Here is a 14,045-nt window from a genome sequence, read left to right as displayed (position 1 = left end):
AGTCCTCCATATATTAAAATACACTCCTCATAGTCCTCCATATATTAAAATACACTCCCCATAGTGCTCCATATAGCATAATACACTCCTCATAGTGCTCCATATAGTATAATACACTGCTCAGTTCTCCATATATTATAATACACTGCTCAGTCCTCCATATAGTATAATACACTCCTCAGTCCTCCTAATAGTATAATACACTGCTCATAGTGCTCCATATAGTATAATGCACCCCTCATAGTCCTCCATATATTAAAATACACTGCTCAGTCCTCCATATAGTATAATACACTGCTCATAGTGCTCCATATAGTATAATGCACTGTCATCCATGTCGCACAATTCACTTCCCATAGTATAATGCACCCCATGGTTCTTCATATAGTATAATATATTCCCCATAGTCCTCGATTCAGTATAATGCAGCCCACATATAGTATAATGCAGCCACCCCAGAGTATAATGCAGCCACCCCACAGAGTATAATGCAGCCACCCCACAGAGTATACTGCAGCCCTGCCATACAATTCAATGTAACCCCCATAGAATATAATGCAGCCCCCTCATAGTATAATGGAGCCCCTCCATACAGGGGCAGTAAGAAAGACACGAGCAAATGGTGACGAGGGGGTGGGGAGAAGGACACAAGGGGCTAGGGGAGACAAGCACAAGGGTAACATAGGGGGGCTAGGGAGCAAGGAAGACAGGCACAAGGGGACACATGGGGGCTAGGAGGCAGGGGAGAATGTTACAAGGGGACTAGTGGGCAAGGGAGACTGACACAAGGGGACACACAGGGACTAGTTGGCCAGGCAGACTGACAAGAGGACACACGGGGACTAGTGGGCAAGGGAGACTGACACAAGGGGCACACGGGGACTAGTGGACAAGGGAGACTGGCACAAGAGGACACGGGGACTAGTGGTCAAGGGAGACTGACACAAGGGGACACACGGGGACTAGTGGGCAACGGAGACTGACACAAGGGGACTAGTAGGCAAGAGAGACTGATACAAGGGAACTAGTGGGCAATGGAGACTGACACAAGGGGACACACGGGGACAAGGGACAAGCACAAGGAGACAAGGGAGACAGGCACAAGGGGACACACATGGACTAGTGGGCAAGAGAGACTGACACAAGGGGACACATGGGGACAAGGGATACAAGCACAAGGGGACACACAGGGACTAGTGGGAAAGGGAGACTGACACACAGGACTAGTGGGCAAGAGAGACTGACACAAGCACAAGGGGACAAAGGAGACAGGCACAAGGGGACACACAGGGACTAATGGGCAAGGGAGACTGGCACACGGGGACAAGGGACACAAGCTTAAGGGACAAGGGAGACAGGCACAAGGGGACACACAGGGACTAGTGGGCAAGGGAGACTGACACAAGGCTACACACGGATCAAGGGACACAAGCACAAGGGGACTCATGGGGACTAGGAGGAAGGGGAGAAGGGCACAAGAGGACACAAGGGGACTCCGAGGGAAGAGTAGATAGGGATGCATGGGGAGACAGGGCTGCAAGGGGACAGGGGAAGACGGGGGGAGACTTGGGAGGAGGGAAGAAGGGGCACAGGGATTACGAGGACAGGGTAGATGGGGAACACACGGTGAGAAAGGGGACAGGGGAGACTTGAGAGCAGGGCAGACAAGTCACATGGAAGACAAGGGGCAGGGAATGCATGGGGGGTGCAAGAGGACTCAGGGCATGGGAGACGGGGAGCATTGGGGGACCAGGGGAGGAGGAACAAGGCGTGTATGGGGGGCCCGTAGGAACACAATGACCTGAAACTGGGGACATACTAGGACATGGGGCACGGGAGAGCAGGGAGGAAATGGGGCTAGTGTCACAGGGGGCCGGGGACGCTGGGGGCCAAGGATGGCGACACACGGGCAGCAGACACACCTCACTTCTACCGGTCCCGTACACCTCCATGTTCATCCTCGGATCCTCCACATGGCTGAGCCACTGCGGCATCCCCCTCCTGGGCAGCTCGGGCTATGTGCCCCCCACCAGCTCCAGAGCCGCCTATTTCTGGTCCCAGCAGCCGCCACAGGCTTTGCCAATATGGCGGCCACCATCACCTGTGCAGATGCTGCACTGCCTGGGCCCCACACACAGTGGGTGCGCAATGAAGTGATGTCATCACACACCCGCAGTGTCAGACGCAGAGGGGAATGATGGAAGAGGGAGCATCAGCTGACGCTCTCTCCTCCATCATTGCTTTGAACTGTACCGTCATCATAGACGCTGATATAGTTCACTGCGGCGGCTGCGACAGGGGGAGTTGTGTGCCTCTGACCTGTGGGGCCCCTGACCTGCCACCAGACCCGGTTTGCAGCGACGACCGTGGTAGTTACGCCCCTGCCACACACACACACACTACAGGTATCACACACACATACTACAGATATCACACACACACACACTACAGATATCACACACACACTACAGATATCACACACACACTACAGATATCACACACACATACTACAGATATCACACACACACACTACAGATATCACACACACACACCAGATACCAGCTCATATACACATCTCACACTCTCCTGTCTGGTACTGGGGAGGCTGATATAAACGTGCAGCTCCTCAGCTTCTCCTGCTTACAGCAGCTCTGTCCTGTCCTGTACCTCCCCCGCTCTCGCATTCTGTCCTAGGGCTGCAGAGCAGGAGAAGCTGCCTCACCGTGCTGACTGGAGCTGCTTCCTATCTCTCACATACCCCTGCTGCCCCCTCCCCCTAGATACGCCTCGGACTGTTGCCGTGCAGGAGGAGTCTCCTGCACTGCAACATGGTGTTGGGTGCCTCTGACCTGCCGGGCCCCTGACCCGCCAGGCCCGGTCGCAGCAGCGACCACTGCGACTGTGGTAGTTACGCCACTGTGTTCAAAGTAATGGCAGTGTAATAAAAAACATGAGTTAATCACAAAATCTTTATACTAGTTATTATTTCCATGCATTGGGAACATTGCACACTGTTTTCCAATTCAAAACATGAAAAGAAATGTAGATAATTTTTAACTACTTTACAGAAAATAACTAAAAATGAACATTGGGCCGTTCTAAAAAAAAAATTGCAGTGTCTGCATTTGCCTTTACAAACTCACAATATGTACTTTTTGAGGATTTAGCATTCCTTTGAATCACTAACCTAAAATATAATTGTACACCCACAGTTTTTTACAACTGCTTCACATCTCTCAACCAACAGTTAACCAACTTCTTGGCATCTGTCAACTGTTATTCCAACCCAGGATGCTTGGACTACATCCCACAATTTTTGTCATTTGTTGGTTTTGCCTCAGAAACAGTATTTTTAATGTCTGACCACAAGTGTTTTATTGGATTAAGGTCCAACGATTGGGCTGGCCACTCCATAACCCCAATTTTGTTGGACTGGAACCAAGGTTCTGCTCATTTACTGGTGTGTTAGTGTTGTTGTCTTGTTGAAACACCCATTTCTAGGGAATATCCTCTTCAGTGTAAAGCAACATGACCTCTGCAAGTATTTTAATATATGCAAACTGGTCCATGATCCCTGGTATGCGGTAAATAGGTCCGGCACCATAGTAAGAGAAACATGCCCATATCATGATTCACTGTCTTCAGTGTCTTCAGAGCGTACTGTGGCTTGAAAGCAGAGTTTGGGGGACGTCTGGCAAACTATCTGTGACCCTTGGATCCCAAAAGAGCAATTTTACTTTCATCAGTCCACAAAATGTTTCTCCATTTCTCTTTAGGCCAGTTGATGTGTTCTTTGGCAAATTGTATCCGCTTCAGTACATGACTTTTTCTTTTACAGTGGGACTTTGCAGGGACTTCTTGCTAAGAGATTAGCTTCACACAGGTGTCATAGGTAACTCATAGCTCCCAACCGTCCCTCATTGTGCGGGACTGTCCCGGTTTTGATGGTTTTCCCCGCTGTCCCGCACGGGACACTACTTCCCTGCAGACAACAGAAGCAGCCGTCACACGCCCCCTTGTGTTAGGCCACGCCCCTTCCCCATGTTCCTGACTGAGCAGTCTTCCAGTGCCCCCCGGGCCGGTCACTTAGCAGCAATTCGGGCTGCTGGTGGCCGGCGCTGTTCTCTATGTCCCGGCCAGCTGCATCATCACAGTGGAGCAGACACGCCCCCTGCTCCCTGTGTGCGGCCTCCTGAAGAGGGAAGGGAACATGGTTGCATCTAACTGCAGGAGAGGAGCTGGTGGATGACTCAGACATCAGTGGGAGCTTCAGCTCTCTGTGCGGTGAGCAAATGGACGCTGCTGCTCACCTCCCGATAAGTCCAGGGCCGTGTCCCTCTATAGTAACATAGTAACATAGTTAGTAAGGCCGAAAAAAGACATTTGTCCATCCAGTTCAACCTATATTCCATCATAATAAATCCCTACATCTACGTCCTTCTACAGAACCTAATAATTGTATGATACAATATTGTTCTGCTCCATGAAGACATCCAGGCCTCTCTTGAACCCCTCGACTGAGTTTGCCATCACCACCTCCTCAGGCAAGCAATTCCAGATTCTCACTGCCCTAACAGTAAAGAATCCTCTTCTATGTTGGTGGAAAAACCTTCTCTCCTCCAGACGCAAAGAATGCCCCCTTGTGCCCATCACCTTCCTTGGTATAAACAGATCCTCAGCGAGATATTTGTATTGTCCCCTTATATACTTATACATGGTTATTAGATCACCCCTCAGTCGTCTTTTTTCTAGACTAAATAATCCTAATTTCGCTAATCTATCTGGGTATTGTAGTTCTCCCATCCCCTTTATTAATTTTGTTGCCCTCCTTTGTAATTTCTCTAGTTCCATTATATCCTTCCTGAGCACCGGTGCCCAAAACTGGACACAGTACTCCATGTGCAGTCTAACTAGGGATTTGTACAGAAGCATTATAATGCTCTCATCATGTGTATCCAGACCTCTTTTAATGCACCCCATGATCCTGTTTGCCTTGGCAGCTGCTGCCTGGCACTGACTGCTCCAGGTAAGTTTATCATTAACTAGGATCCCCAAGTCCTTCTCCCTGTCAGATTTACCCAGTGGTTTCCCGTTCAGTGTGTAATGGTGATATTGATTCCTTCTTCCCATGTGTATAACTTTACATTTATCATTGTTAAACCTCATCTGCCACCTTTCAGCCCAAGTTTCCAACTTATCCAGATCCATCTGTAGCAGAATACTATATTCTCTTGTATTAACTGCTTTACATAGTTTTGTATCATCTGCAAATATCAATATTTTACTGTGTAAACCTTCTAGTAGTATTAGCGGCCGCGCTGCTGATGCTCACAGATTTATTGCAGGAGTCTGAACTTTCACGGTCACTCTGTCAGTGCCAGGTCATCGGCTCCAGAGTCACCAGACTGCAGGAAAGTTCAGTCTTCTGCAATAAATCTCCCTATACTGATAGTGACCAGAGACTGTCTGCAGAATCCTGCACTGGAGTGATCAAGCCTGAACCTGGTGACTGGACATCACATGCTATATACATGGCCCTGTATATATACAGTGCATGTATGGCCAGGGCCAGGTGCAGGATTGATCCATCCAGTGTATATAATATTGTGTATCTGTGCCCATAGTATACAACTATCAAGGGCGTAAGTACCGTGGTCGCAGCTGCGACGGGGCCTGGAGCACTCTGACCAACAAAATGGGTCGCCGGCCCCTCAAATCCTCTGCACAGGCCTTCGTGCACACTCTCCCTGTGCCCGCGCTGACCAAGGCCATGGCGGCTCACATGACCGCAGCCCTCATTCGTGCTTGCGCGTGTAGCTGCGGCCTTTGTCAGTGAGGGAAAACAGGAAAGCGTACGCACCTGGGCCTGAGCAGAAGTTTGAAAAGGCCACCACTGCATGCACAGACGCCCGAGCCTCACTGTGTCTGACGCTGGCCAGGACCAGTGTAAGAGAACAGCGCTCTCCTCACCAATCCCAGGCCGGCATCTGCTCCATGTCCGTTTTATAGGTGATACTGCAACTGATGTGTATATACGTTATATAGGTGATACTGCTGTATGTATATATATATATATATATATATATATATATATATATATATATATATATATATATATACAGTGGGGCAAAAAAGTATTTGGTCAGTCAGCAATAGTGCAAGTTCCACCACTTAAAAAGATGAGAGGCGTCTGTAATTTCCATCATAGGTAGACCTCAACTATGGGAGACAAACTGAGAAAAAAAAATCCAGAAAATCACATTGTCTGTTTTTTTATCATTTTATTTGCATATTATGGTGGCAAATAAGTATTTGGTCAGAAACAAAATTTCATCTCAATACTTTGTAATATATCCTTTGTTGGCAATGACAGAGGTCAAACGTTTTCTGTAAGTCTTCACAAGGTTGCCACACACTGTTGTTGGTATGTTGGCCCATTCCTCCATGCAGATCTCCTCTAGAGCAGTGATGTTTTGGGCTTTTCGCTTGGCAACACGGACTTTCAACTCCCTCCAAAGGTTTTCTATAGGGTTGAGATCTGGAGACTGGCTAGGCCACTCCAGGACCTTGAAATGCTTCTTACGAAGCCACTCCTTCATTGCCCTGGCGGTGTGCTTTGGATCATTGTCATGTTGAAAGACCCAGCCACGTTTCATCTTCAATGCCCTTGCTGATGGAAGGAGGTTTGCACTCAAAATCTCACGATACATGGCCCCATTCATTCTTTCATGTACCCGGATCAGTCGTCCTGGCCCCTTTGCAAAGAAACAGCCCCAAAGCATGATGTTTCCACCACCATGCTTTACAGTAGGTATGGTGTTGGATGGATGCAACTCAGTATTCTTTTTCCTCCAAACATGACAAGTTGTGTTTCTACCAAACAGTTCCAGTTTGGTTTCATCAGACCATAGGACATTCTCCCAAAACTCCTCTGGATCATCCAAATGCTCTCTAGCAAACTTCAGACGGGCCCGGACATGTACTGGCTTAAGCAGTGGGACACGTCTGGCACTGCAGGATCTGAGTCCATGGTGGCGTAGTGTGTTACTTATGGTAGGCCTTGTTACATTGGTCCCAGCTCTCTGCAGTTCATTCACTAGGTCCCCCCGCTTGGTTCTGGGATTTTTGCTCACCGTTCTTGTGATCATTCTGATCCCACGGGGTGGGATTTTGCGTGGAGCCCCAGATCGAGGGAGATTATCAGTGGTCTTGAATGTCTTCCATTTTCTAATTATTGCTCCCACTGTTGATTTCTTCACTCCAAGCTGGTTGGCTATTGCAGATTCAGTCTTCCCAGCCTGGTGCAGGGCTACAATTTTGTTTCTGGTGTCCTTTGACAGCTCTTTGGTCTTCACCATAGTGGAGTTTGGAGTCAGACTGTTTGAGGGTGTGCACAGGTGTCTTTTTATACTGATAACAAGTTTAATCAGGTGCCATTACTACAGGTAATGAGTGGAGGAAAGAGCTTCTTAAAGAAGAAGTTACAGGTCTGTGAGAGCCAGAAATCTTGATTGTTTGTTTCTGACCAAATACTTATTTGCCACCATAATATGCAAATAAAATGATAAAAAAACAGACAATGTGATTTTCTGGATTTTTTTTTCTCAGTTTGTCTCCCATAGTTGAGGTCTACCTATGATGTAAATTACAGACGCCTCTCATCTTTTTAAGTGGTGGAACTTGCACTATTGCTGACTGACTAAATACTTTTTTGCCCCACTGTATATACTGGAACTATAAACTGCAATCACAGTATCACCTATACTGTATATTGTATATGCAGCATTTGCAGTTTGACCTGTCTAATGTATATTGACTGTTGTATATACAGTATATAAGTGATACTGCGATTATATACCGCAGTAGCAGTATCACCCATATAATGCATGTACAGCAGTCTATATACATTATATAGGTGAAACTGCGACTACGGTATGTACGTTATATAGGTTATACCACTGTGTGTAATATACTGCGTCCGCTGTGTATAGCCCATATATGCTAGCCGCAGTGTATATGTATGTATGTGTATATATATATATATATATATATATATATATATATATATATATATATATATATATATATAAAAGTAGTAAAAAGAAGGCAGCACTCCAAGACTTTCCAGTAGAAAAAATGTGTATATATATATATACACACACACACACACGCACATTCTGTGGCTGGCCTATATGGCTATACACAGCGGACGCAGCATATTACACACAGTGGTATAACGTACATACCGCAGTCTCACCTATATAATGTATGTGTGAGTGTATGAGTATGTGTGTCTATGTATGTGTGTGTGTATATTATACGCATACATACACACACACACACCACTCTGATTAATCGTGAAAAAAGTGCGGACTCTTTATTGGCCCAAATGGCAATGTTTCGGATCAATAACAGAGCATTTCTCTGATATGGAACTGAAATGTTGCCACATGGGCTAATAAAGAGTCCACTGCTTTAAGGGATTGTCTCCCACTAGGACAACCTCGTCTTAAACTAAAGCCTATACTCACCTCCTGTGCCAGCGCCGTTCCCACAGCGGCTGTGATGTGTTGTGACACGTGATGCCCGGCGCCAATCAGCGCTGGTGTCACTGTCTCTGCCTTCAGACAAACTGAACATGAAGAGGAAGTCCAGGATCAAGCAGCTCATCCTGGACTTCCTCTTCATGTTCAGTTTGTCTGAAGGCAGAGACAGTGACACCAGCGCTGATTGGCGCCGGGCATCACGTGTCACAACACATCACAGCCGCTGTGGGAACGGCGCTGGCACAGAAGGCAAGTATAGGCTTGATAATTTTATCAGGGCCGAACATTTAGGGGTTGTCCTAGTAGCGAACAACCCCTTAAAGATTTGGTGCTGCTCAGTTATGATATATATATATATATATATATATATATATATATATTGCCTGCGTGGTGTAAATATAAGTATCTGTATATATACGCTGCACAGTACCCCTCCTCCTGTATATATACACTGCACAGTACCACACCTCCTGTATATATACACTGCACAGTACCACTCCTCCTGTATATATACACTGCACAGTACACCTCCTCCTGTATATATACACTGCACAGTACCACTCCTCCTGTATATATACACTGCACAGTACCGCTCCTCCTGTATATACACTGCACAGTACCGCTCCTCCTCTCCTGTATATATACACTGCACAGTACCACTCCTCCTGTATATATACACTGCACAGTACCACTCCTCCTGTATATATACACTGCACAGTACCACTCCTCCTTTCCTGTATATATACACTGCACAGTACCACTCCTCCTGTATATATACACTGCACAGTACCGCTCCTCCTTTCCTGTATATATACACTGCACAGTACCGCTCCTCCTGTATATATCATAGCTCCCAACTGTCCCTCATTCTGCGGGACTGTCCCGTTTTGAGCCTTTGCCCCAAACTCCCGCACGGGACGCTCTGCTTCCCACAGACAGCAGGAAGCCGACATGCCCCCTTGTGTTAAGCCATGCCCCTTACCCTTCCGTATGCGATTTATCAGCCAGTCATCCCTGCACCCGCAGAGCCTTACACCACATATTGGCTGCTCTGTGCGCACAGGACCTGTGATGAGGTCACAGGAGGGAAGGAGTCAGGGGTTACATGAGCGGGACCTCCGTGGATTGCAGGACTCAGCTGTGCTGGTTGCCAACTTGCCACATGGTGCTGCTGGATGAGGTAAGTAAGCTGCCTTGTGTGGGGTCAGGAGGTGAACAGTGTGGATGTAGCAGAGCCATGTCTGTGTATGAGGTGTATGGAGCTGAGCCGTGTGTGTATGAGGTGTATGGAGCGGAGCCATGTGTACGAGGTGTATGGAGTGGAGCTAAATGTGTACGAGGTGTATGGAGCGGAGCTAAATGTGTACGAGGTGTACGGAGCGGAGCCGCGTGTGTACGAGGTGTTCGGAGCGGAGCCGTGTGTGTACGAGGTGTACGGAGCAGAGCCGTGTGTGTATGAGGTATATGGAGCGGAGCCATGTGTACGGAGTGGAGCCGTGTGTGCAAAGTGTATGGAGCGCAGCTGCTTGTGTAGGAGTAGCTATGTGTGGCCATTATACGGTACGAAGTATCATGTGCGGCCAATATACAGTATGGAGCATCATGTGCGGCCAATATACAGTATGGAGCATCATGTGCAGCCAATATACAGTATGGAGCAGCATGTGCGGTCATTATACAGTATGGAGCATCATGTGCAGCCAATATACAGTATGGAGCATCATGCTCATCCAATATACAGTATGGAGCATCATGTGCGGTCATTATACAGTATGGAGCATAATGTGGGGCTATTATACAGTATGGTGCATCATGTGCAGCCAGTATACAACTATAGTAAGTAAAGCCAGCTCACCGAGTAACCACTGCAGGTGCAAGGAACTCCACGCTGATCAACGTAGTCACAGGAGAAAGGAAAAAAAAGAACTTGTTGCAGCTCCATATCTGTAAAATTCAGGCTTGAAACTTTATTTTGCCAATTTAAAAGCAGTGGAAATATGCTCTCCAGAAGCACAGCAGGACAAGAGCGATGCGTTTCGATCTCTAAAGATCTTTTTAGTGATCGAAACGCGTCGCTCTTGTCCCACTGTGCTTCTGGAGAGCATATTTCTAATGCTTTTAAATTGGCAAAATAAAGTTTCAAGCCTGAATTTACAGATATGGAGCTGGAACAAGTTCTTTTTTTTCCTTGCAGTCATTATACAGTATGGAGCATCATGTGCGGTCATTATACAGTATGGAGCATCATGTGCGGTCATTATACAGTATGGAGCATCATGTGCGGCCATTATACAGTATGGAGCATCATGTGTGGCCATTATACAGTATGGAGCATCATGTGCGGCCATTATACAGTATGGAGCATCATGTGCGGACATTATCCAGTATGGAGCATCATGTGCGGCCATTATACAGTTTGGAGCATCATGTGCGGTCATTATACAGTATGGAGCATCATGTGCGGCCATTATACAGTATGGAGCATCATGTACGGCCATTATACAGTACGGAGCATCATGTGCGGCCATTATACAGTATGGAGCATCATGTGCAGCTATTATACAGTATGGAGCATCATGTGCGGCCATTATACAGTATGGAGCATCATGTGTGGTCATTATACAGTATGGAGCATCATGTGTGGCCATTATACAGTATGGAGCATCATGTGTGGTCATTATACAGTATTGAGCATCATGTGTGGCCATTATACAGTATGGAGCACTGTGTGGCCATATTTTTTTGTTTATAATTATTCTTTATGAAACAGTGTGATCAGCTAAATGGGTGTGGTTGGGACGTGGATATGGGTGTGACTAGGTATGAATGGGTGTGGTCAGAGGCGTGGCCTAAAATTTGCCGCGGTGCGCGGTGCGCGCCGCTAACTCTGCACCTCTTTCCCCATCTTCAAAAGTTGGGAGGTATGGGTAACTTGAGACTGTCTTTGATCATCCTGGAGCTAATCATTGGCTGAGCCTTTGGCATTCTGGCTATTCTTCTATCCATTCCATTGGTAGTCCACTTGCTTCCACATCTCTCTGGTTTGGCTTTCCATTTTAAAGCATTGGAGATCATTTTAGCTGAACATCCTATCATTATCTGCACTTCTTTATAAGTTTTACCCTTTCCAATCAACTTTTTAATCAAAGTACGCTGTTCTTCTGAACAATGTCTCGAATTACCCATATTACCAGGCTTTCAAGGAGAAAGGAATGTACAACATGTCCTGGCCTCCTCTTAAATAAGGGCCCCCTGATTCACACCCATTTCTTCCCAGAATGATTGACGTCACTAATTGAACTCCACGCTGTTATTATTTTGAACACCCCCTTTCAATTAATTATTCTAATACACAGACTCAAAAACCTGCAGATCATGAATGCAGAGTCTGTTGGTTTTCTGAGAATCTACTGTACCAACTGGAAAATTGTTTGACATGTGCTAATATAATTTATACGAAAAACCTTGATTAATCTGGTCAGTCATATTGGACTGCTATTATTTTGAACACTATTGTATAATTATCACAGTGGATCAATACTGCACTAGTGCCAGGGTTGGGATGTCATTTCACCTCTTCCTTTATTAAACCTTCATGAACAGTACAGTCTAGTCAGGAGCTTAATAGTATGGTGCTCAAACGTTCCCACAGTCCGTCATCAATAAGCTGACAGACAATGCATCCAAATGATCTCTATCTGGCTCAGATTTGATGTCCATAGGAAGCTACACTATATGTGACAGCTTTTCTCATTAGTGTCTCTATGGCACTATGCTAAAGAAACTGTTTTCAGTCAAATCAATTCACTAGCTGCACAAAGCTCCCGTTGTCATAACATTGGCCCTTATTTACTAAGGTTGTTGTGATTGCTTTCTTAACTTGCACCATAATTGTTGCTCATAGGCTCCAGTTCATCATTGCCTTTGCCTGTTTTTGTCTCTAGCTTTGTTTGTGTAGTGACCCAGTCCAGAGTGTGTCCTTCCCTTTAACTAATCCTGGATTGTGAGTGGCTTCTATACCCTACTGCTCACTCTCTAACTGCCCCTCTACATTATCCCCTGCATTTGTGAGCTGTAATTTTCCATTTCTAGTCACCTCCATTTTAGATGCAATGCATTTCTTATTTGCTGTGTGCTGGCACTGTCTAATGTTGAAAGTGTACAATGACTCATAATTATTGTTTTGAAGGATCTGAGATGTGAATTCGATGTCCTATTGGCCAGCTCCCAGTGACATGGTCAATAGGAGGAACTGTTTTCCAGGCAAGTCTAGAATGTTCTTTAGTATGAGGGATGCCCTCAGGGAGAGCAGAACACACATGGAGGCTGTTTTTACTACATGATCTCCTGCAGGCCTAAGAGACTGGGTTCCCTCTAAACCCTCTACAGACATCATTCTAAAGTCTTTCTGACTGGATTCACCACAGTTTTTACATTCACCTATAAGTAATTGCGCACGTGCTGTGACACACTGTGGAGTTAACCCAGAGTACAGGTCTGAAACCTCTAATTGCTGCGTCTACCTCCTTCTGTAAACTACCAAAAGACACTGTCCAGTGCTCTTAAAGCTCCAGACCCCAATGACATCTCAGCATCTAAGTGTGAACTGTAATTGCCGTGGACTACCCATGAGAGACTGTTCCAAGTTATAATTCCCGTTTCTGCTTAAGTAAAAGCAACTGTTATCCCCGAGACCGATGTGTGTCATAATTCCTTCGGCTGCAGACACCGTGTGGGGGTGGATAGCAGGGAACGTTCGGCCTGGTCATTACATTTGTTTTGTATGTTTTTTATGGTTTGCACCAAATTTTAATTCTATTGGTAACAACGTGTGATTTTTGGTGCCAGAAGTCACAAAAACAGTTCAAAACTGGAAGAGTTTTTAAAAAAGTGACTTAAAAAACTGAAAATTATAAATCTAGGCCAAAGTTTGTTAAACAGATTTATTAATTTCATACGTCAAAGAAATTACCTTTGTTACTGTCTATAAGAAGTGTACATACTGTTTTGTCAGACTTTTTAATGACAATATTTTATTGTTTTTAAGTGACTGAAAAGCGTCAATGTGTGAACAAGAGAATTTATTTTGTGGTGTTTTATAAATACTAAAATGTGTTCATTCAAGATTATGCCACAAGTCCATCAGCAAGAACACCACTTACTGGCTAACAGTTGTCATCCTGGCCACACAATTAAAGCCGTCCCTTAGGGTACCGTCACACAGTGCAATTTTGATCGCTACGACGGTACGATTCGTGACGTTCTAGCGATATCGTTACGATATCGCAGTGTCTGACACGCAGCAGCGATCAGGGATCCTGCTGAGAATCGTACGTCGTAGCAGATCGTTTGGAACTTTCTTTCGTCGCTTGATCACCCGCTGACATCGCTGGATCGTTGTGTGTGACAGCGATCCAGCGATGCGTTCGCTGGTAACCAGGGTAAACATCGGGTAACTAAGCGCAGGGCCGCGCTTAGTAACCCGATGTTTACCGTGGT

Source organism: Ranitomeya variabilis, chromosome 1 (assembly GCF_051348905.1).
Source record: "Ranitomeya variabilis isolate aRanVar5 chromosome 1, aRanVar5.hap1, whole genome shotgun sequence".
Taxonomy (NCBI): domain Eukaryota; kingdom Metazoa; phylum Chordata; class Amphibia; order Anura; family Dendrobatidae; genus Ranitomeya; species Ranitomeya variabilis.
Note: the sequence above shows the minus strand (reverse complement) of the source record.